The sequence below is a fragment of the Hypanus sabinus genome, chromosome 9 (genome assembly GCF_030144855.1).
Source record: "Hypanus sabinus isolate sHypSab1 chromosome 9, sHypSab1.hap1, whole genome shotgun sequence".
NCBI lineage: Eukaryota > Metazoa > Chordata > Chondrichthyes > Myliobatiformes > Dasyatidae > Hypanus > Hypanus sabinus.
The window spans coordinates 12274252-12299947 of record NC_082714.1 but is presented as its reverse complement, the minus strand read 5'-3'; the positions used below and the strand labels follow the sequence as shown (position 1 = coordinate 12299947).

General features: G+C 41.8%; 1 protein-coding gene, 1 long non-coding RNA gene and 2 other non-coding genes across 5 annotated transcripts in view; 3 read left to right on the top strand and 1 right to left on the bottom strand.

Moving 5' to 3' along the window:
- Window positions 1-17550, bottom strand: part of traf7 (TNF receptor-associated factor 7) — a 97313-nt gene extending 79763 nt beyond the window's left edge. The window contains exon 1 of one of the 2 annotated variants that reach the window (XM_059979059.1): window positions 17450-17550. The gene's annotated coding sequence lies outside the window, so the exon portion shown is untranslated. The remainder of the gene's footprint in view (window positions 1-17449) is intronic. The other variant, XM_059979060.1, reaches the window with a different exon arrangement.
- Window positions 17551-17839: 289 nt separating this feature from the next.
- Window positions 17840-25655, top strand: LOC132399096 (uncharacterized). Its single transcript, XR_009513868.1, has 5 exons — window positions 17840-17881; window positions 19046-19181; window positions 21454-21576; window positions 25061-25113; window positions 25415-25655. It is a non-coding gene; the product is annotated as an uncharacterized LOC132399096 (long non-coding RNA).
- On the top strand, window positions 19376-19464 carry LOC132400144 (small nucleolar RNA SNORD60). The gene has a single exon (XR_009514178.1). It is a non-coding gene; the product is annotated as a small nucleolar RNA SNORD60 (small nucleolar RNA).
- On the top strand, window positions 21759-21847 carry LOC132400143 (small nucleolar RNA SNORD60). Its single transcript, XR_009514177.1, has one exon. It is a non-coding gene; the product is annotated as a small nucleolar RNA SNORD60 (small nucleolar RNA).
- Window positions 25656-25696: the final 41 nt, after the last annotated feature.

Below are 25696 nucleotides of genomic sequence, written 5' to 3'. Positions count from 1 at the left end.
GTGCCACTGGATTCTGCACTGGGTTTGGGCTGACCCCTCCCATTGGTGCTGCTGTCCAGTGTTCGCAAAGTGGAAGACGAGCTGGATTACCTTTGTCTGCGGCCGCACTTGCGCAAGATGAGGAACCGCTATGGTTTTGATTCACAGAAATATGGCTCCAGGACAACATCCATGCACCATCAAACTACAGATAATGACACTCAAAGACTTAAGACCACAAGAAATAGGAGCAGAATTCGGCCATTCAGCTCATCAAGTCTGCCTCACCATTGCATCATGGCTGATTTATTATCCCTCTCAATCTCATTCTGCTGCCATTTCCCCGTACCCTTTCACGTCCTGACTAATCAAGAAACTATCAACCTTCGCTTTAAATACCTAATTACCTAAAGAAAATCCTCCTCATTTCTGTTCTAAATGGACATCCTTCAACTCTGCGGCTGTGTCCTCTGGTCCTGGACTCACCCACAATAGGAAACATCCTCTCCACATCCACTTTACCCAGACCTTTCAATATTTGATAAGCTTCAATGAGATTCCCTCTCATTCTTATAAGCTCCAGTGAGTACAGGCCCAGCACATCAAATGTGACTGATATGTTAACCCTTTCATTCCTGAAATTATTCTCATGAACTTTCTCTGGATGCTCTCCATTGAAAGTAAATCTTTGATAAGGGGCATCAAAACTGCCAGTGCCTTATAAAGCCTCAGCATTACATCCTTGTTCTTATATTCTAGTCCTCTCAAAATAAATGATAATGCTGCATTTGCCTTCCTTACCATCGACTCAATCTGCAAATTAACTATTAGGGAATCCTGCACAAGGACTCCCAAGTCCCTTTGCACTCTGAGTTTGGAATTTTCTCGTTCAGAAAACAGTCTAGGCTTTTATTTCTTCCATCAAAGCACATGACCATACACTCCCAGCACTATGTTCCATCTGCCACTTCTTTGCCCATTCTCCCAATCTGTATTCAGATTCCATTTTTCTTCAGCACTACCTGCCCCTCCAGCTAGTATTTTCCTCAAACTTTGCCAAAAAGCCATCAATTCCATCATCCAAATCACTGACATATAATGTGAAAAGAAGATCAACCCCTGTCACAGGCAGGCAACCAGAACAGGCTCACATTATCCCCACACTGGCTCCTGCCAGTCAGCCAATTAGTTATCAATTCATACTAGTATCTTTCCTGTAACAGAATGGGCTCCATCTTGTTAAACAGGTTCATGTGCAGCACCTTGTCAAGGGCCTTCAGAAAGTTCAAGTACACAACATCCACTGACTCTCTTTTGTCTATCCTGTCTGTTATGTCCTCAAAAAATTCCAACAGATTTGTCAGGCAAGGTTTCTCCTCAAGGAAACCATGCTGACTTTGGCCTATTTTATCATGTGCCTAGAAGTACCCTGAAACTTCATCATTAATAATGGACTCCAACATCTTTCCAACCAGGGTTAGCCTATATTTGCAATTGTCCAGAGTTCGAAATTTCCTTGGCTGTGACTGATTAAGTGAGGAGCATTCAGGGTGGAGCTGATTCGTCAGGAATAAGTGGAAGCCCAGTGAAAATGGGCACCTCCTACAGAACCTACGATCACACGTTGGCTTCATTAGGCCCTTCAGAATTGGAATGGGAGTAAATAATTTCTGGACTGGAAAGGTTGTTAACGTGCTGGTGGGGCTTGTGGTGCGACCTTGGGGCCCAGCACTTCTGCTTTACCTGCAGACACATTTCCTGAGACAATGGAGATGAATCCGAAGCCTCCAGCTGCATCCTAGACTAAATCTTTCAGAAACAATCCTGTGAACATCACAATCAAATGTCAAAATAACAATAAAAACAACTTGGCTAATCACAAGAGGAAGATCATAAAAATCCTAGAAATTTATGGAGCATTCTATCTGATGTTATAAATATCTCGCATGCCACAAACACGTTTGTACAACATTTTAAACATTAAGATCGCCTGTAAAAGGAAAAGGTCAATAAAACCATAATTATGTGGAACTGATGCAGAAAAGGTAATGACTTAAAAATGTTATTGCAAATGATAAAGCAGCAGGCTTTGGTAAAATATGCCACATAAGTCAAAATGAAAAGGGCCTTCTGGCAGCAACCTGTTTCTACATAATCAGGTTAACATGGAAACAGCAAAGACAAAGATTCTTCTGGCCATGAGGCAGTAATAAATGCAATCACTCAGAGAAAGATGCGTTACCTGATCAACGATGAATAAAATGATACATCTTAGGCAAAGTAGACTAGTTCAGATAATTTATCAAGTAAAAATTCAAACTGAGATGATAAATGCCAAAGGACAAAGCCATTGAGAAGCAGGTACAGGAGCCTTAGATCCCACACCACTAGGTTCAGGAACAGTTATTACCCTTCAACCATTAAGCTCATGAATCAGTGTGGATAACTTCACTCACCTCAACTCTGAATTGATTTCACATCCTTGAAGGACTCACTTTCAAGGACTCTACAACTCATGTTCTTAGTATTTACTTTTTTTTATTTGCACAGATTGTCTTCTTTAGCACATTGGTTGTTTGTCAGTCTTAGTTTGTGCATAGTTTTTCATTGATTCAATTGTATTTCTTTGTTCTATAGTGAATGCCTGTAAGAAAATGACCCTCAGGGTAGTTTATGATGACATACACACAGTAGTCACTTTATTAAGGATACCTATATACTTGCTCGTTAATGCAATAACAGATTGAGTACCCCTTAACCAAAATTCAAAAACTTAAAATCCAATTGTTTTTATAGCACTGGCATGATATTCACAAATGGAAAATTCCACAAAGCCCTGGGAAGATTCCCAAGCAATGGGCAGGTCTCTGCACACCACAAAGAGCACTGAGAAATGAGCACACATATGTAATGAACAGAAGTTAATGAAAAATAGAAAAACACGGCATAAAGTGAAAAATGAAGACCTTGACTGTGTGTTGTAGGAGTAGTTTTGTCAGCATCGGAGTGAACATATGCTGCTTAATGTAATGCTGATCATGAAGCAAGCAAAGATCTATCATGGCGAACTGAACGTTGAAGGTAATTGTGTATATTCAGCAGGCAGGTTGCAAAAACTTAAGAAAAGGCACAGCGTTAAACTTTTGATGATAAAGTGCCTGATGATAATGAAGCAACAAATAAATTAATTGATGAGCTTGGCAAGATCATAGCTGATAAAAACCTAACAATCTAAAAGGCTGCATCAGTACATAGTGTCTTTGTGATAAACATGTGTAAGACAAAGACTGCTACCAGTAGTACATAAATTCAGAGTCGGAAATTATGGCAATCCCAAACTACCTCATTATACATTCCAAAATCTGAAACTTCTGGCCCCAAGCATTTTGGACAAGGGGTATCCTGTATCTAATCAGTCAATCATGCGGCAGCAACTCAATGCATAAAAGCACGCAGACATGGTCAAAGCAATCATGAGAATGGGGAAGAAATGTGATCTAAGTGACTTTGACTGTGGAATGATTGTTGGTGCAATGCAGGGTGGTTCGAGTATCTCAGAAACTGCTGATTTGGGATTTTCACACACAACAGACTCTAGAGTTGCAGAGAATGGTGGAAAAGACAAAAACATAAAGTGGGCTAAATCACTTTGCTAATAATGAGAGAGGTCAGAGAAAAATAGCCAGGTGGGGTCAAGTGGACAGAAAGGCAACAGTAACTCAAGTAATCATGCTTTACAACAATGATGTGCAGAAGAGCATCTCTGAATGCACAACACGTCAGCCCTTGAAGTGGCTGGATTACAGCAGAGGAAGACCACAAGCACACACATAGTAGCCACTTTAATAGGTATATGTACTTTGATAATAAATTTACTTTGAACTTTGAAATAACACAAGGATTAAAATAAATAACTTGCTCATTTAAAAAAAAATTCTATACCATCTTTCCAACTGTGGGTTACTTTCCTGACGCACAGATTAGAGATTGATAAGAGCACGTTCCATCTACCTACCATTCCAGTCAATTTTAAAGCTGTATTTAAATTGACTTCTCAAAATGCAATTGCAAACATCTATGTGTCAAGGTCATCTCACTTTCACAAACCAATAAAGAGGCACACTTCAGTAATAACTGAAATTAATCAATTGGCCATTAAAGCTCTTATAAATATATGACAACCAGAAAGAGGAAGCAACTGTAATTTTCAGTGTAACACAACGATAGAGAACATACAAGATTTATACAGTTGATTTGTGAATATTTGCTTTTATTTTGACAGACGATTAGAATAAGCTTTTAATAGTATGGTCTCATTGGCAAATTGGCCCCTGGACCTCCAAATCGGTGCATTTTTGAAAACTGAAATCATTAATAAGCAAACAAATGTCTACCTCAAAAAAGTTAGTTATATCAAGCCAACCTTTAAAGCTCAGTGCTGCATTAATTACAATCAAGTTTATTACCACCAGCATGTGTCCTCAAACTTGTTAGCTTAGCAGCAGCAGTTCAATGCAATACACAATAGAGAAAGAAAACAAATATATATACGCATATATACACACACACACATATATATATATATATATATATATATATATATGAGAGAGAGAGAGAGAGAGAGAGAGAGAGAGAGAGAGTAGATTATAGCTCAAAAATAGAAATAATATACATTATTTTTTAAAAAGTGAGGTAGTGCTCATGGGTTCAATCTCTATTTAGGAATCACAGGGCAGAGGGGAAGAAGCTGTTCCTGAATTGCTGAGTGTGTGCATTCAGGCTCCTGTATCTTCTCCATGATGGTAACAACGAGAAGAGGCATGCCCTGGGTGACGGGATCCTCGATGATGGATGTCATCTTTCTGAAGCACCGCTCCTTGAATATGTCTTGGGTAAAACAGAGGCTAGTATCCAAGATGGAGCTGATTAATTTACCTCTGCAGTAGCACCCCCGCCCCCCCATACCAGATAGTAATGCAGCCTGTCAGAATTCTCTCCATAGAACATGTACAGAAGTTTGAGTTGACAGACCAAATTTCTTCAAATTCCTAATAAAATTTCTTAATGAAAGGCTGTTTTGCCTTCTTTATAGCTGCATCAAATCGTTGAGACCAGGTTAGATCCTCAGAGATCTTGACACCCAGAACTTGAAATTGCTCACTCTCTCCACTTCTGATCCCTCTACGAGATTAGGTTTGTGTTCCCTTATCTAACCCTTCCTGAAGTCTACAATTAGCTTGTTCATCTTACTGACATTGGGTGTAAGGTTGTTGCTGCAATACCACTCAACTAGCTGGTATATCTCGCTCCTGCATGGCCTCTCATCTCCATCTGAGATTCTGCCAACAAATGCTGTACCATTAGCAAATTTATAGATGTACTTGAGCTATACCAAGCCACAATCATGGGTATAGAGAGGGTAGAGCAGTGAGTTAAGCACACACCCCTGAGGTGCGTCAGTGTCAATCATCAGCAAAGAAGAGATATTATCACCCATCCACACAGATTATGGTCTTCTGGTTAGGAAGTCGAGAATCCAATTGCAAAGGAAGGTACAGAGGCACAGGTTCTGTAAATTAACGATCAGGATTGTAGGAATGATGGTGTTAAATACTGAGCTATAGTCAATGAAAAGCATCCTGACATTGGTGTTTGTATTGTCCAGGTGATCTAAGGCTGTGTGAAGAGCCACTGAGACTGCCTCTGCCATAGATCTATTGTGGCGATAGGCAAATGGGTGCAAATATTCCAGATTCAAATATACGCCCTGAGCCACGATATTTGGTACAACTGTACACCTGCTTGTTATTGTATACAAGCATTGAGACATGGTCAAGAGGTTCAGTTGATGTTCAGACCAAACATCATAATGAAGAAGAAATGTGATCTAAGCGACTTTGACTGTGGAATGATTGTTGGTGCCGTTTGGGTGGTTTGAGTATTTCAGAAACTGCTGATCCCTGGAGTTTCATACGCAATAATCTCCTGAGTTTACAGAGAATGATAGAAGAAACAAAAAATATCCAGTGAGCAGTTCTGTGGGTGAAAATGCTTTGTTAATCAGAGAGGTCAGAGGAGTCTCTGGCATAATTCACAGTTCCTTCAGGATTTAAGGTGGTCACCGTGATCCCTGGTTCTAAGAGGGCAATAGTAACTTACCTCAATGACTACCGTCAAGTGGCATGGACCTCCACAATAAAGAAGCGCTTTGAGCAGTTGATTATGGGTGACATTAAATCCCATTTTCCTGCCCTTTCCAGTTGGCTTATAACTCAAATGTAGATTAATAGATTAATTTGCAACTGTAAATTGCCCATAGTGGGCATGTGAATGGAAGAATTGGTGGGTGTTGAGAAGGGCATAGGGAGAGTAACAGATTCAGATTTATTTATCACATATACTTCCAAACATAGAACAAAATGCATTGTTTGCGTTTTAACAACCAACACATCCGTGTGTCAATATAGCCCATCTGTCCTGAAGAAGAGGCTTGGCTCGCAACGTTGACTGTTTAGTCACTTCCATAGATTCTGCCTGACCTGCTGAGTTACTCCAGCATTTTCTGTGTGATGCTTACAATGACTGGCAGAACAACACAACACAACAAAACAAGCCCCATTCCTCACTCCCACATCTCTCTCTCTCCCTCCCACTTCAGGACAGGCTCTGGGCCTCCAGGTCTACAGGCTTTGGTCATCAGGCGATGACCTCCAATCGACATCTAGGCCCCTTGGCACCGACCCCTGGACTAGCAGACAGCAGCTCCCTGAAAACCCAGATTGAATTGGGACATGCTGAATGCCCGGCGTCGTGCCTCCTACTCGTACAGCCATCCACCAATGTAGAACAGCCCAGAGATGTCCTCCACCCCCATGTCCACATCGCTGGCCCTTCGAGCGCTGAGCAGAGGTCTGAACTTTGGATACCTCTTGTACCACGTCCATGTTGCTGACCCCTGAATGTGGAGCCGAGGCCCAGACTGTGGATGTCCTTTGTCACCCTACACGTTGTTGGATTTCGAGTACAGAGGCCTAACCTCTAACTCCTCCACATCCTTGTCCCTAAAACCTAATCTGACCCCTAACTATACTCTCTGTCCCAAAGCCATCCCTGTAAAACACAATGGGATTAATGTAGAATTAGTGTAAATGTGTAGTAGATGGTTGGCACAGATATAGTGGGCCGAATGGCCTGTTTCAATGCTGTACCACACTGTGACTCTGAAAATGTAACTTGGAGAAAGCATTAGTAATCCATGAGGTACCTATACAAGCAGAATGTTTGTAGATCTGACCTTGCCAACGTTAATTATCATTTTGAAAATTAAATCACCATGCCAAACTAATTCCTTCTCGTGCTTTCAAATCCACGGCAAGATTTGTAGCTGAAGAATATAGTGCAATTTAGATCAAGAATTATGAACTCAAAAATAATCAAGCTATCAAATTAATAATGTATTGATGGTTTTGAGCGGTAATTAATTAAACTGACTAGTTCAATGTTGTCATTAATCATCACCATCAATGTTCTTGATAAGAAAGTAAAAGAATGAATCCAATTTTGAGAACAATTCAATTCAGCTTTAAAAGCTAAACTCACTGATGCTGTAAACCATTCTGACGAATAAGTGAAAGATTAGAAAAATGACAAATAGATTGTGATTGTGGACTTCAGAAAGGGTGAACAAGGGAACACACTCCAGTCCTCAGAGGGATCAGAAGTGGAAAGAGTGAACAATTTCAAGTGCCTGGGTGTCTATCCTGGGCCCAACATATTGATGTAGCTACGAAGAAGGTACAACCACAGCTATAGTTCATTGGGAGATTGAGAGACTTGGTGTGTCACCAAAAACACTAGAAAATTTCTACAGATGTATCATGAAGAGCATTCTAACTGGCTGTATTGTATCACCACCTGGTTTTGGGGAGTAGGCTACTGCACAGGATCAAAATAAGCCACAGAGAGTTGTAAACATGTCAGCTCCATCATAGGCACTAGCCTCTGTAGTATCCAGGATATCTTTGGGAAGCGTCCATTATTAAGGACCTGCATCATCCAGGTCATGCCTTGTTCTCATTGCTACCGTCAGGAAGGAGATACAGAAGCCTGAAGGCACCCATTCTCAACGATTCAGGTACAGCTTCTTTCACTCTACCATCCAATTTCTGACTGGACATTGAACCCATGAACACTACCACACTACCTTTTAAAATTTCTGTTTTTGCACTAATTATTTAATTTAACTATTTAAAATATATATATACACACACTATTACACACACATATATACACACACTTCATGATGTCTGTGATATTAAACCTGATTTTTATTCAGAAAGTAATAAACTACAAACGTCCCACTATGTACTAAAGAAAAATATCATCCCTCATGAAGCTACATCAGTGCAGCTACAAAGAAGGTAAAACCGCAGCTATAGTTCATTAGGAGTTTGAGGAGATTCGGTATGTCACCAAAAACACTTGCAAATTTCGACAGATGTATCATGTACAGTATTCTAACAGGTGGACAGAAGGGAAGAGAAACTAGCTGTAATATTTGAGCAATCATTAAAACTTATTGCCAACACTAAAATTATGCAATGTTATATTGCTTAACCAGAAGAACAGCATTTAAAGCATTTCATAGGCAAAATACTCTTGATTTTTAAAAATTTATCTATCACACCGAGATACAGCATGGTAACATGCACTGATGGTCCAGTGAGTCCACACCATCCAATTACACCAATGTGACCTGTACGTAATTGGAATGTGGGAGGAAGCCCACACCCTCGTGGACAGAACATACAAACTCCTTACAGACAGTGGCGGGAATTGACCCCAGGTGGCTGGTGCCACATTGCTGTTAAGCTAACTGCTTTGCTACTGTGCAAACGCATTTTGTCATCCAGCAAAGGGTTTCACTTTTCAGTAAAGACAATGGTTAACAGAGTAACACACACAAAATGTTGGAGGAATTTGGCAGGTCAGGCAGCATCTAAGTAATGGAGTAAACAGCCGACATTTCGTAGTAAGGACTGCTTAATACTCAACTTCTCCTTTGGAATCAGGGATGTCTTATTTAGGTGACGCTCACAATTTGAACAAAAATAACTTCTTATTCCCCATCACCTTTCACAGCTTTAGAAAATCCACATTCAATGGAACGTCATTCCAATGTTTGCTTACATGTTGGAAGCACAGCAGTTAATGTCCCAAAAACTTCCACAAGCCAGACAATGATGAAACAGTCTATTTTCCAAATAACTTGGACGTGAAGATAAATATTGGCAAAACAATATTGTAAGGCAGCTGTCAAAAGTTATGGATTACATGCATTTCCTCAGCCCTTTTTTGTAATATTGTCAAGTTTTATGGCTGGAAGATGAAAAATCATATGGGAAATCACTTACTTACATATGACAGAGAAGGTTGTTATCCAGCCGCTAGGGACTGTACTGGTGCCCTATAGAGCAATCCCATTTTCCCATCCTATTGCCTTACAATCAGCCAGTTTAATCTCTTTATCCCCCCCCCCCCAACTCCCCTTCAGTCTATTTCCATTCTAGCTCCCTGTTTACCTTCTCTCTGCTGCTCAGCTGCCCATCACAGAATTTCCTCCCCCCCCCTTCGCCCTTGTCTCAACAGATTCCTTTTTCTTCAGCCCATTAGTTCTTCCACATATCACCTCCCAGCTTCTCACTTTACCCCTCTCACCCACCCACCTACTTTCCCCCTCACCTGGCTTCACCAATGGCCTACCAGCTTGTCCTCCTTCCCCACCCGCCATCTTGATATTCTGGTCTCCTTCCCCTTCCTTTCCAGTCCTGGTGAAGGGTCCCAGCTCAAAATGTTGACTGTTTATTCATTTCCCTAGTCATCAGTTCAGGCTGAGACCCTTCATCTGGACCAGAAAGGAAGGTGGGGAGATGGCAAAATAAAAAGGTGGGCGGGGGGAAGGAAAGGTGAGGGGGAAAGATAAAGGGCTGGAGAGGAAAGAATCTGATGGGAGAGGAGAGAGGACCATGAGAGAAAGGGAAGAGAAGAGGGCACAGGAGGAAAGAAGTAAAAGGCCAGAGTGAGGAGTAGAGGAAGAAGGGAGTGGTAGGGAAATTTTGTTTAACCAGAAGGAGAAATACTTGAGATTTAAAAAAAAAATTTGTATTGCAATATACTGCTGCTGCGTAACAACCAATTTCACAACATAAGCCAGTAATAATAAACCTGATTCTGATTCTGAGGGAGTGAAACATATAAAATTATGGGAGAAGAAGATAGGGTATTCAGTCAGAGTCTTTCTCCCATGGTGGAACTGTCAAATACTACAGGGTCCAAGCAACACACACAAATGCTGGAGGAACTCAGCAGGCCAGGCAGCATCTATGGAAAAAAGTACAGTCGACGTTTCAGGCTGAGACCTGCAAGTTCCTCCAGCATTTTTTGTGTGTTGCTTGGATTTCCAGCAACTGCAGATTTTCTCGTTTGTGATCGAAATACTACAGGGTGTAGGTTTAAAGGGGTGACAGGGCGGAGATACACCTCCACCAAAGGAGGTGTTAGACACTCCTTCCCTCCACTAGCCTGTGTGTCACCATTAAGGAAGGTGTAGCATCTGCGTAGCCCCCCCCCCCCCCCCCCCCCCCCCCCCCCGATTAGGGTCACGTGAAGTCATGGGAGCAGCTGGTGCAGATCACAAGTCCTGGTTATGTGACCACTGACGCCAAGTCAGACAATCTCTGAAGCGTATTGATAATGGGTGGGGTCACCCATCTTGTAAAGACACTGCTCTGAAGAAAGCAATGGGAAAAGCATTTCTGTAGAAAAATTAGCCAAGACCAAATATGGTCAAAGACAATGACTGCCGCATCATAGGCCATGCCACATAATTATGATGATGTAGGTTTAAAGTGTGGGGGTGGGGAGGGGAAGAGTTTAAAGAAGATTGGCAAGGCAAATATTTTTATTTCTACACTGAGAGTAGTCAGTGCCTGGAGCGTCCTTCCAGGGGAGGGACTGAGAGCAGATATGATAGCAATGTTTAAGGGGCATTTAAACGGACACATGAACAAGCAGGGAATGGTGGGTTGTGGACCTTGTACAGGCAACTGGGATTAAGTTAAATTGCATCATGGATAGCAGAGGCATGATGGGCAGAAGGGCCTGTTTTTGTGTTGCCCTGTTCTCTGTTAAAAAGGCTTGTTGGAGCAGGCAGCTTTATAGCGACCAGGAGAAACTGTGATTTTGTTCATGTACATACTTAGTTTTAATATTACCAGCATATGGGAAAACTAGATATTTTTTGTTTTAAAAATTCAGTCTCTAGTTTCAGACACAACAGTTGCCAGTTTCTCAGTTAAGTCACTTGTGCATCAGTCTGCAGATTTACATTTTTGAAAGAATTAATCCACATTTTGCATCCTATTTAACATCATATGAAAAACATTAAAGTATGATTTAATTGCAAACAGTAGGCAGTTCAAATCTTTATCAGCTTGCAGAAAGAAGAGAACTAAGGTATGTTCCATTTTGTTTACCTGAAGATTGGGGGGAGGGGGTGAGCACAAGGAAAATCAGTCAAAAATGTGGCTTGAAGGACTCCAAACCAAATGAAACTACATGAAACACAGGATAAATCACTGTAAAAGTTACAGAATTGTTAACAATTTAATGAGCTATAGAACACTCGTCCTCAATGAATGAATCTCACTTTGCTTCCCTTCTTGCTTATTTGCCAGTTGTTCTAAATCTGGCGGGATGGAGGCATTTCGCTACCAAAGGAGATCAAGGCGCTACTTCCCTCCGCTAGCCTGCAGGTCACCCTTGGGCAAGGTGGGTAGCATCTGCTTAGCCAACCCCCTCCCCCTTACCGATCAGGGTCATGTGGAGCCACGGGAGCAGGCGGTGGATGGTCGTATGAGCAGCCGGTGAAATCACAAGTCCTGGTTACGTGACCACTGACGCCAAGGCAGACAATCTCTGAAGAGTATTGATAATGGCTGGGGTCACCCATCTTGTGAAGACACTGCCCAGAAGGCGGAAATGGCAAACCACCTAAAGATTTTGCCAAGAACAATCATGATCATGGAAAGACCATGATCACCCACGTCACATAATGAATGAATAACACCAGATCTGCAATTCAATAGTGGGTCTGACAGGATTTTTTTTTTTAAAATGAGAAGTTTGAACAAAGTTCATGGAGAGAAATTGTTCCTATCAGAATTGAAGTAAAAAACCAGAGGACACAGAATGAAGGTGACTGAAAAGGAAACCAACCCTGCTACAAAGGAAGATGTTGTGGTGACCCACTTCCTAGCACACTCGAACTGGCTCACAAATAGCCAGCGTGTAGGCACGAAGGCCAGGTCCGCAACAAAGGGGAAAAAGCCTGCGAGGGTTTGTGAGTACGTGTCCCTTGGTGCATCCGCGCCCGAGGAGGGCGGGATGAGGGAGGCTTTAAAAGCAAGGCTGTGAAGTTCGAATAAAATCATCTTTAATTGCAGTTTACCGACTCTGTGTCGTTATTTTAGCGCTACATGTAGCACACCGCTACAATGTTTTATTTAAAAAGTCACTAAGTGTCTAAATGCACTGCCAGTGTTTGTGGTGGGGAATAGAGGAATATTTTATCATGCTGTTCAAAAGTGGGACTGGTTTAAAACCAGAAAGGATGAAAAAATTTTCAAGTGTATAGTGTGAGAGCAGAGGAAGTGAAAACACTTGGGTCCAATGGGCCAAATAGCCTTCTTCCATACTGTAATCCTAATTCTGTGAATTATTTAACAGCCAAACTTCGAAGCTCAAGAACCTATCAACATGCATGAAAGGATGGAGGAACTCAGCAAGTCAGACAGCCAAGACCCTTCATCAGGCTTCTTGCTGATGAAGAACGTCAGCTCAAAATATTCACTCCATAGATGGTGCCTGACCCCTGTTCGACAAAACATGTTGGATAAATTAACAGACCAATTATACAAAGCTGTCTCAGATGGAAAATACCAGGGATTCTTGAAACTCTTGGGCTGCGAGGGAAAAACTGCAGACATGGTTCACACTTAAAGGATCAGTGCTTAAAGAGCAGACAGAAGAATGCTCAATCTGGTGTTTCAGAATCAAAACGCCTGCTAAGGTTCACTGGCAAGACACATGAATGATAGGCACTGGGGAAAGCATTATAGACCCAATACCATTAGAATATGAATAGATAGGTCACAGAAGATGAGCAGAAGAAAAGAATGATTCTGAGATTGAAAGGGTTAATGCATGAGGAGAGTTTGAAGAAATGTTTATAAGAATTTGGGGGTGGGTGGGGAGGGAAGAATCTTGCTGGAACCTATCGGATATTGTCAAGCCTAGAGACAGCAGATGTGGGGAAAATGTTTCCTATAGTGGGTGAGGCTAGGAACAGAGGGCACAGTCTCAGAAAAGAGGGACATCCATTTAGAAAAGAGACAAGAAGGAATTTCTTTAGCCAGAGGATAGTGAATCTGTGGAATTCAACGCCACAGACATTTGTGGAGGCATAGCCACTGGGGATATTTAAAGTGAATGTTGACAGGTCCTTGTTTAGTAAGGGTGTCAAAGGTTATGGGGAGAAGGCAGGAGAATAGGGTTGAGAGAGATAATAAATTAGCCCTGATGGAATTGCAGAGTGGACTCAATGGGCCAAATGGCCTAATTCTGCCCTTATCCCTTATGCCGTTAAGCCAAGAGTTACTTTTTTTGGACTATCACAGACAGGTATTTTCCGATATTAGAAGCTGTGTGGATAGTACTGTATAACAAAATCAGTGTGTGATCACACTTAAGGAGTAACTTTCAGAAGTTCTTACTGAAAATTTCAAGAGGTGTACTGATTATTAGTGTTTTTTTTATACACTGTATTCCTCTTAGCAATATAATAGCAACATTTTATATACTATTTAACAGAATGCAAGTATGCTAGTTTAAAAATGTTAATAACTTGTTGCAAAGCCTGGTCAGAAATTGCTCCTGCCACTGATACTGGCTCTCTGGTTTATTAGTCCATTTAACAGATTGCCAAAGGCTCCAAAACCTACCTAACGCACTTCGAAATGCTAATCAACAGCTCTTGCACACAGAGTTTACCTTCCCGGAACAATTAAAGCTCTGTAATTCCTGTAAACCTAGATACATTGATAAATTTTGTGACTTTAACAAAACAAAACATGTAATAATATCACACACAAAAATGCTGGTAGAACACAGCAGGCCAGGCAGCGTCGATAGGGAGAAGCGCTGTTGACGTTTCGGGGTGAGACCCTTTGTCAGGACTAACCGAAAGGAAAGATAGTAAGAGATTTGAAAGTAGTGGGGGGAGGGGGAAATGCAAAATGATAGAAGACCGAAGGGGGTGGGATGAAGCTAAGAGCTGGAAAGGTGATTGGCGAAAGTGATACAGAGCTGGAGAAGGGAAAGGATCATGGGACGGGAGGCCTCAGGAGAAAGAAAGGAAGTGGGGGGAGCACCAGAGGGAGATGGAGAACAGGCAAACAACTAAATATGTCAGGGATGGGGTAAGAAGGGGAGGAGGGGCATTAACAGAAGTCAGAGAAGTCAATGTTCATGCCATCAGGTTGGAGGCTACCCAGCCGGTATATAAGGTGTTGTAAGGTGATCCCGTCCCATGATCCTTTCCCTTCTCCAGCTCTGTATCACTTTCGCCAATCACCTTTCCAGCTCTTAGCTTCATCCCACCCCCTCCGGTCTTCTCCTATAATTTCGCATTTCCTCCTCCCCCCTCTACTTTCAAAGCTCTTACTATCTTTCCTTTCAGTTAGTCCTGACGAAAGGTCTCAGCCCGAAACGTCAACATCGCTTCTCCCTATAGATGCTGCCTAGCCTGCTGTGTTCTACCAGCATTTTGTGTGCGTTGTTGTTTGAATTTCCAGCATCTGCAGATTTCCTCATGTTTGCTATGTAATAATATCACAGCTTTCTATGTGAAAACATGAAATTCTTACCCAGCAGCTGATCTACAAACTAAGCCTCACAAAGCAAATTCCTCCATGTCAATTTGCATTCATTATTTCCAGCTTAAATTTCACTTGATCAAGTTAAGTTACAAAAAAAAATCAAAATCAGGTTTAATAAACTGATATATGTAACAAAATTTGTGAAAAAGTAAAAACTAAAAATTACAATAAGAAATATATATTAAAAATAAGTATTATACATAAGTAGAACAAATAGAGAGCAGAAGTACCATAGTAGTGTTAATGGGTTGTTTCATTGTCCATTCAGAAGGCAGAGGAGAAGAAGCTGTTCTGAAGATGTTGACAGTGTGCCTTCAGGCTCCTGTACCTCCCCCCTGATGGTAGCAATGAAAAGAGGGCAAGTCCTGGATAATAGATTCTGCCTTAGTGCGGCATTGCCTTTTGAAGATGTCCTTGATGATGGGGAGTCTAATGCCCATGATGGAGCTGGCTGAGTTTGCAACCCTCTGTGGCTTCCCCCACCATACCAGACGGTGATGCAACCAGTTAGAATGCTCTCCACAGTACATCTATAGAAATTTGTGAGCATTGTTGCTAACATACCAAGGAGAGAATGTTCCTGAAGATCTATATTTCATGTGTCTATAGAGTTGTAGAGCACAGAAATGGGACTTTCAGCCCACCACAGCCATGATGACCTTTTGACCATTTACACCAGGGGTTCCTAACTTTTTTTATGCTATGAATCCCTACCATGAAGCAAGTGGTCCTTAGACCCCAGGTTGGCAACCTCTGGTTTACACTAGTCCTATCTGCTCACATTATGACCAGACCCTTCAATGCTTTTTAAGATTGATTGATGTACTGACCAGGTGGCAAAAGAAGTAGGGTCTCCTAACATTTCCCTGCCATGTTCAATTCACTCAGTTGAGAGTAGTCATCAACTACTGACACAAAGTCTTTGTCCTGGAGATTTTCAAATTTGCCGAGCAAGTTATTTTTTGAAATGTGCAGAAAAACCAAGTTCATTTTCTTATTAAATGATATACTTCAACTTCAAATAGCATTTAAACTCTTTTTAACACAAAGCTACCTCCCAAGGTTATATTGTACCTTTGTTTAAATCCACAGTTAATATTATAAAAACATTTTGTTATAAAGCAGATAGATGTAACCTAAAATATGCCAAGGTGCAAAACTTTTAACAGATATGAAGTGAATCAAAACATAGAACAACACTACCAAGACAAGAGATCAGAAACTTGGTCAAATAAGAAAGTTTTAAGAAGCAACTCAGTAGGAATTAGAGGCTTTCTAATAAAAAAAACATACAAAATGCTTTTTATAATCGTTTCTTACTTTATAGTCAGCAAAATACTTTGGAACTGTAGCAGCTCTGGGATGTTAACAGTTCTCATGAACATGACACAGAAACATAGAAATCCTACAGCACAATACAGGCTCTTCGGCCGAACATGTCCTTACTATAGAAATTACCTAGGGTTATCCATTGCCCTGTATTTTTCAAAGCTCCATGTACCTGTCCAGGAGTCTCAAAAGACCCTATCATATCTGCCTCAACCATCGTTGTCGGCCACCCATTCCACGCACTCACCTGGAAAGACAGGGTAGCCAGCTTTGAAAATGTCAACTAAGTGACAAGCATTGCCCAGGATACCCAAGGACACCAATGCTATTCAGTAACCTAGCACCTTGGCAATTTCAATGTCAACCTGACAAGGCTAACAGTGCCTCAGTTAATCAGCAAAAGTGAGAAGGACGGGATGGTATGTGCAGTGAAGAGGGGAGGAATTGGGGAAGAGTGGGGAGACAGAAGAGAAGAATGGGGAAGGAAAAGTGCAAAGAGTTGGGGAAAGAAGTGGGGGCAAACTGGTGGGAGGAGAACTGGAGTAGAAAGGGGGGGAAGAATGGGGTGAAAGAGGGGAATGGAGGAAGGAACCAGGCGAGGAAGAGAGAGAAGAATGGGGGAAGGAAGAACAAAGTGGGAGGAAGGAGATATGGTTAGAAATAGGGAGGGAAGAATTGGAGTAGGAAGAGGGGAAAGTTGGGGAGAAAGAGGGGAAAAACAATGTTAACAGAGGGAGGGGAGCAACCTTGAGAGGGAGACGGGGACGAATGGGGTCAGTGGAAAGGAATGTAGAATGGGTGTGTGATAGGAGGAAAAAGTGAGAATGGGGAAAGAATGTCAACAGTGAATAAAGGGGAAGAGGACTGTGGGATCCTCTATCATTCAGGACAGTGGATTCTGCAGCCCACTCCAGGATAGTGTGTCTGGACTTTCTGGGTGGGGGTGAGGGAGAATGCCCTCTACCCAGTCCCGCGGCCCCGAAGCAGGGCTGTTCGGATCAGACACTCTCTGGCCGGCTGCACTGACAGATCAGCGTCTGGGTCCAATTTTCCAGACAGCAACAGGGCCGCCGACTTCCGACTACACAGCACCTTGAGAGGGGGGAAAAATAAGCTATAACCTTTTTGCTCAACAACCTACTCACCCGCAAATCCTAGCGGTTGACATTTTGAAACCTCCTCGTCTGCGAACTGTCCGAAATTTTAAGGAACTAGCTAACAAACCACCAGTTTGTCCCGCGCATGCGCTGACCTCGAGGAGCTATCCGGGAATTGTAGTTTACGCCCCTTTCAAAGTCGCTGGTGCATTGGCGGTACAGGACTACATTTCCCAGAACACACCCAGCAGCGAGCCCCCTCTAGACAAAGGCATCCTAGCGCCGCCCCTCCCCCTTGTGCATTGGATGGTATTGAGTCGGACTATCGCGGAACTCTAAAGACCATTGGCTGCTGTGGACGTCAGTTATCAAATCTGTCCAATCGCCATGCAGGATATGCAGAGATTGACAGGCGGCTTCAGTACATTACCGCGGAAGGCAGGCTGTTCGTCCTTTTGGTGGTCGACGCTGTGGCGAGAGGTTTGTTTGAAGGAAATGTGTGGGGGAGCATGTTTTAAAGCCGCAAAACATTGTTTAAGTTTATAGGTTGTTAAAGTAGGGCTACAAGTGCAGCTTAGAAGGTTTTTGAGCTGAATTCTTGGGCCTGATCGGTTGAGTTGCACGCGGTTCGAAATCACCTTTGAGGAAGGGTTTCCCCCCGCTCCAGGATCTGCCCTTAAACACGCCTCGTAGCTCACCACAGCCACAGTCAGGCCCGCTCCGTCTTTCTGCGCTAACTCCCCGAGACCGCGTGGATTTCCCCCCCCCCCTCACCCCAGGGAATCGCCGGCTAGTAGGAAAACTCGTCATTTTAAGTTGTCCTGTGAGTAGGCCAGGGTTAAATCTGTTCCGCGGCATGTCTCTAAACCGGGGGGGGGGGGTGTCCTCTGGTTTAAATACACTTCATCTGCTTGTATTAGAGGCGCATCTCCCCCTACTCCGTTTTACCTACCAAATGTCCTTTTAAACCTTGTCATTGCTTCTGGCTCTGTCCTCTGGCAGTATAAAGTGGGGGGGGGGGCAGTACACTTGAGTTATGTTTTAATTTATTTGGACCAGGGGTGGCCAACCTTTTGCATTCCATGCGTCAACAACTTCGTTCACGAGTTAAGATGCGCCATACAACTCTTGGGTGCCTCCATTCAATTCTTTTAAAAATGTTAATATCAAACTGGTGCGTGTGTGTGTAAAAAAAAGCGCTGACGCATGGAATGTAAAAGGTTGGCCACCCCAGCTTTAGACAGTTTAATCTGCTGTTAACAGGAATATGAAGATGGAGTGAGGAAATGAAAGCTGGGTTATCTGCACATTAAAAAAAAGTGTTCATGCAAGTTTGAGTATCGCCCGGAGAAAGACTTAGTGTGCCGGAAGTTGATAACTACCCTCAACTTGGTGAATTGAATATGGTAGAGAAACGTTAGATTTCGAGCCCCACTGCTCATCGTTGCTTGAATTAAATGTTAGACGTGACTGCCATCTGCTGGTCAAACCTTTAATGGCAAAAAGCTGTTGTTGCCTCCCAATTATAATTTTTAAAAATTGAAATGAGCATGAGGTTTATACTGCAGGCACATTGTGGTATGTGTGGAAATGTGTATTTTCTCAAACAAAATAGTTGGGTTGATTTAATCTTTCCAATTCCAGGTGTCCTTAAATGGTAGCATTTATGATGCCTTTATCACCATCCTGGCAGGGATGGGCTGGAAGATCTGTTTTATATGCCTGCAAGTTAACCAAATCAACGTGCCTGGAGAGTCGGGGCTTAATTCCCTCTCATTCAGTAAGTCTTTTTCATATTCATTGGAAGGTTTTGGGTTAATGTACATGGCAACAGATAAAAGAAATCGTGTTGAATAAAAGTTTATTTGTAGGGCAGCCATAATAGTTTTGGATTAATCTGAATTGTACAGGTTAAAGTACCAATTTGATTCCATTTTCATTTTGTTTTAGTGGCAAAACTTGTTTTAGAAATTGAGCCCTTGATGAATCTTTTTCATTTCTGACATCTCCACTGAAAGTATTGCATATGGCAATACTTGATTACGCACTTGATTCTGAGGCTCTGTTTTAAAACGGGTGAACTGCTGCTTCCTGAACACTGCTGCTGCGTAATTTCAGGTTGCTGTGAAAACTGGTGATATTTGATATTAACTGATGTGTTTGCAAATTGAGCAATTTGTGAATGTGCTTAATGGGCAAAACTTAGCCCGATTTCAGCTGTGTCCTGGAAAACTACCTGTTGCATGTGTAGAATTTCAGTGCCATATCAGGATGCCATTGTACAATGCAAGGTATCAAGTTTGAATTGTTAGGTTCAAAATTACTAGAATTCAGGTTTTACTGTCACCCTTATCTCCATCTCTAATGAAATATTGTGGAGTGTTAACTTGAGACTTAAATGTAGTAGAATTACTCACCCTCCAATGCAATTTCAAATGCAAGTCCTGCTGAAAAGCTATTTCATTTGGATTTATTTTAAGTTGTGCTGTCAGTGACAAGAACCATTAAATATTAATAAAGGCTACATTATAACCTGCAAATGTAGAAAATATGAACGCCAGATAGGCAGCATCTGTTCAAAACAAAATTGGCTAATGTATCCAGTCTTATGTAAATGTATCAGGCATGGTTTGCATGATTAACCTGCAGTTTCTTCACAGGTACTCCTGTCCCTATCTTTAATTTTTTTTAAAAACATTAGTTATTTAATGTGTTATGCCTGATTAATACTGTAGTATTGCAGTTAGCATGATGCTTTACAGTGCCAGCTGTAAGATGGGGGTTCAATTCCTGTTGAGGGCAGCAGAACTTTTAACACATTGCTTTGCAGTTTCGGTGATTAGTGATCGGGGTTCAATTCCTGCTAGTGTCTCTAAGGCTACGTCCACACTAGACCAGATAATTTTGAAAATGCCAGTTTTGTGTTTAAAAACGATAGGCGTCCACATTGAAATGGATATTTCGGTGAATCTCCTGTGCATGCGCAGGACACATCTACTGAATACAATCGACGTGTTTGGTGTCGAATCTAGCCATGAAAGACTTGGTGCGCATTTTTTCAGTTAGACTAGAAAAACAAATGACAGACAGCTGTTGGCTCTCATGCAGGACTTGAAAGTAAAAAAAAACAAATACTGGAGAGTATGGAGGCAACCGATGTTCAGATAGTATGACCTGACTGATGACAAATATTGAAAAACTGATGGACTGTTGCATTAATAAAGCCCCTTGTTAAGTGTATAAAACATGTCTGCGTCAGTATTATCTTGTATTTCCATACAATGTTACACTGGGCTGTTACGCATCTATTGTCAGAAGCACTTGCATAAACCACCTTCATACAAGCAAGGACAGAAAACGGTAAAGTGAGTATAGTTATTTATTCAGTAAGTTATGGATCAAGGTATTTGAGTACATTTCTAGCTCTTCTGGCTTCAGTCTCGTTGCTGTCTGTTCTGAAATTGTTAGGTTGCATTCAAGAAAATGGAATGACGCACTGCCGTCACCATCCGTCCCGGCATGTCATGACAGCGTTTTTAGATTTTTCCGGTTACGCTGTCCACACTGCTCTGGCCAAGCGGCGTTTTCAAAATTACACACTCCGGAGAGCATTTTGAAAAGCTGTTTTCAGGGGAAGAAAACACCATTTTAGTGTGGACGGAGGGTAAAAACGAAGAGATATAGCTTTGGTTATGGTTACGGTGTGTGGACGTAGCCTAAGTATGTTCTCCCTGTGTGGGTGCTTCAGCTTTCCACATTCCAAATAGGTACAAGTTAGGGTTGGTAAGCTTGTAGGCATAGTGACACTTGCAGTTTCTTCTAGTAACTGTAAACTTGGCCACTGGAGGTCATTGTGCCTCAAAATAAATTTATTTTTCCTTGCTGCCATCTAATGCCTTTGATAGCATAAAGCAAGCATGTTGCTCGGTATTTTATCAGTTTACTTAAAAACGAAACCAGAGCATCATGCATTCTGTATTCTTTGGAAATGTGATAAATATTTACTTGAATGAAGGGTAGCTGGGCTGATGTAATCTTATTTTTTATTCCAGGTGTCCTGAAATGGCAGTATATATCACTTGACTTTGCAGGAATGGGCTGGTAGATCTGCACTATATGCCTGCAACATGCCTGGAGCATTGGGAGAGTAGGGACCTGACTCCCTCACATTCTTGGTAAGTTTCTATTTCACATTGGAGGAAGGTTTTGGGTTACTGTGCTTTTATACCAAGTGTATGGCAGTAGAAAAAAAATAGTTTTAACTACAAGTTTACTTGTACAGTTTTGAATTATACTTTTACAAGTACCAATGAAGTTTCAATTTTCCTTTTAGTGGCAAAACTTGTATTAGAAATTGAGCCCTTGATGAATCTTTTTTACTTCTGACATCTCCACTGAAAGTGTTGCATATGGCAATGCTTGATTATACTCTTGGTTCTGAGGCTCTGTTTTAAAACAGGTGAACTGCTGCGTAATTTCAGGTCATTTTATTTGGAGATGGTGTGGAATTGGTCCTTGTGCTGCATCAACAACCCCTGATTAAACCTATGCTAATCACAGGGCAACCTGATGACCAATTAGTGTCTTTGGATAGGGAGGAAACCCACAATTGCCACAGGGGAGGACATACAAATGCCTTGGAGGAAGATGGGATTGAACTCAGCTGCCTCAAGCTGTAGCAGAATCTCACAAGCCACTATGCTGCTATTGATGTAACAGATTGGTAGTCATCAATGACATTTGATATAAACTGGTAAATGTTTGGTGGGAGTTGAGCAATTTGTTCCAGAGCAAAAGCCATTCATCTTGTCCCAGAAATGCTGTCTGTTGCAAGTATTTTTATGCTGTATCAGGATGCTTTGGTATAATTCAAGGTGCCTGGGTAAGTTTTAAAGTAATAGTAAAACTTGACCTGTGGCCCTTAACTCTGGCATCTTGAAGGAAGGTATTGTGAAGTGGGTGCTAAAGCAGGATGGCAGTTGGCACACTTATTACAATAGACAATAGGTGCAGAAGTAGACCATTTGGCCCTTTGAGCCTGCACAGCCATTTTGAGATCATGGCTGATCAATTCTTATCAATACCCGGTTCCTGCCTTGTCCCCATATCCCTTGATTCTCCTATCCATAAGATACCTATCTAGCTCCTTCTTGAAAGCATCCAGAGAATTGGCCTCCACTACCTTCTGAGGCAGTGCATTCCAGACCCCCCACAACTCTGGGAGAAGTTTTTCCTTAACACTGTCCTAAATGACCTACCCCTTATTCCCAAACCATGCCCTCTGGTACTGGACTCTCCCAGCATCTGGAACATATTTCCTGCCTCTATCTTGTCCAGGCCTTTAATAATCTTATGTTTCAATCAGATCCCCTCTCAATCACCTTAATTCCAGTGTGTACAAGCCCAGTCTCTAACCTCTCTGCATAAGACAGTCTAGACATCCCGGGAATTAACCTCGTGAATCTACGCTGCACTTCTACAGCCAGGATGTCCCTCCTTAACCCTGGAGACCAAAACTACACAATACTCCAGGTGTGGTCTCACCAGTGCTCTGTACAAATGCAAGAGGATTTCCTTGCTCTTGTACTCAATTCCTTTTGTAATAAAGGTCAACATTCTATTAGCCTTCTTCACTGCCTGCTGCACTTGCTCATTCACCTTCAGTGACTGATGAACAAGGACTCCGAGATCTTTGTATTTTTCCTTGCCCAACCCTACACTGTTCAGATAATAATCTGCCTTCCTGTTCTTACTCCCAAAGTGGATAACCTCACACTTAGTCACATTAAGTGCCATCTGCCAAGTATCTGCCCACTCACCCAGCCTATCCAAGTCACCCTGAATTCTCCTGACATCCTCATCACATGTCACACTGCCACCCAGCTTAGTATCATCAGTAAATTTGCTGATGTTATTTTCCATGCCTTCATCCAAATTGTTAATGTAAATGGTAAACAGCTGTGGTCCCAATACTGAGCCCTGTGGCACCCCACTAGTCACCACCTGCCAGTCCGAGAAACACTCATTCACCGCTACCCTTTGCTTTCTATCTGCCAACCAGTTTTCTATCCATGTCAATGCCTTCCCCCAGTGCCCTGAGCTTTGATTTTACCCACCAATCTTCTATGTGGGACCTTATTAAATGCCTTCTGAAAATCGAGGTACACTACATCCACTGGATCTCCCTGTCTAACTTCCTGGTTACATCCTTGGAAAAACTCCCAACAGATTAGTCGAGCATGATTTACCCTTGGTAAATCCATGCTGGCTCGGCCCAATCCTATCACTGTTATCTAGATATGTCACTATTTCATCCTTAATGGACTCTAGCATCTTTCCCACCTCTGATGTCAGGCTGACAGGTCGATAGTTCTGTTTTCTCTCTCCCTCCTTTCTTAAAAAGTGGGATAACATTAGCCATTCTCCAATCCTCAGGAAGTGATCCTGAATCTAAGGAACATTGGAAAATGATTACCAATGCATCTGCAATTTCCTCCTTTAGTACCCTAGGGTGCAGACCATCTGGACCTGGGGATTTGTCAGCCTTCAGTCCCATCAGTCTTATAACCGTTTCCTTCCGAATGTCAATCTGTTTCATTTCCTCTGTTACCCTATGTCCTTGGCCCATTCATACATCTGGGAGATTACACTCCTGGTGTCTTGAAATTAAATTCTGATGCCATCTGTAAGGTGATTGGATGTTGTGTTTCCTCTGGGTGCCATAGTACCTCACAAGCCAAAGATCTGATATTAGGCTAGTTGGTTATTGTGAGTTGTCCTTCATAGGCTATTTGGTTATTGTGAGTTGTCCTTCAGCTAAGGTTAAGTAGGTGGGTTGGGCAGATGGTCTAAATAAAATAAGTGATATTTAGCTATGCTTGGTGTAATTTTAAATGCAATTGACTGGACTTTTACAGAGTAACTTCAAATGCATGTACCTGCTCCTGAAATATTGTTCCATTACAGTTGAGCTGTTGGTGACCAGAGCCATTAAAAATTAATAAAGGTCCATTATAACTGCAGATCTTTAAAATATGAAAGAGCAGCAGGTCAGACAGCATCTGTAACAATGCAGCTGATGGCTCGTACCTGGGACCCTAAGAAATACTGTTGTCAGGCATAGCTTGTCTCCACACTTCTGTACTACTGACATTTGCTGTGCTTGTAATTGAATGTATTAATGATAATCCAATGGTGAAGTGAATGGTGCACTTTACTGTAAGATTGTGGTTAAATTCCTGATGCTGTCTGAGATGTTTCCATGTGACTGGGATTCTTCCAGGTGCTAAAGTTTCCTCTGCCCCCTACACATTGCACTAGAACAGGATAGTACAGCACAGGAATAAGCTGTGCTGCTGATGTGCAGTTTTTACCTCAAAGGTTGTTGGTCAGTAACAAACACATTTCAATCTGATCTGCAATGTGCATATCCATATAGTTTGTAAACTTTGAGGACATAGAGAAGAGGAAGTAATGAAGTGTGTTTGAACTGTTCGCCAGAGCCAATGTAGATGGCTCTGATGTTTAAACTGCTTATATTTGAAATGGAATGTTTAAGGGGCTGCTGATCTCAATATTTTTATCTAATGTAGCTGAAGTTTAACATTAGAATGGTTATGATTATTGGTGATATACTGATTATATTGTGAATATTTTTAGATCCAATGTGGTTCTCGGCTTGATTCTTACAGTGAACTCATCTGCTGTGCCTGGTGAGTTGCTCATTGTATTTGTGTCTGATTGCATGAGAACTGGATTTGATGTGTACTTTTACATTAGTTTTTGAAATTGCAGTAAATTTGAGATTAAACCATTGTGTAATTGATGTGTAATATAAAGAATGTATTTTCAGACTTGCTTTTGCAGAATTCCTGGGTCTGATGAGTCTTTACTTCTGACACCTTATTGCATTAGCAATGCTTGATTACATTATCTGGCTGAAGCTCTGCAAGTGTATCTGATGTTAGAAATAGACATGTGATTGGCACTGATCTGATCATTTTACTGTTGCAGGATTGAGAATCGGCAGTCTGACCTCTGAAACTTGGACTTGCTGTTCTAAGTAACAATGCCAGAGGAGCTCAGCAGACAGGCAGCATCGATGGAAATGAATAAAGTCAACAGTTGAGCCGAGACCCTTTAGAACTGTAAAGGAAGAAGTGAAGCAAGAGTAGTATAATGGTGAAGGCTGTTTCTAAAATGTTAAAGGTGGACATTTTTGTATTCTTCCTTAATAAAGTGTTATTTAATTGTCTTCATCTGTCAATTTTTCCTTCTGGTTCTGTTGGCTAGGTT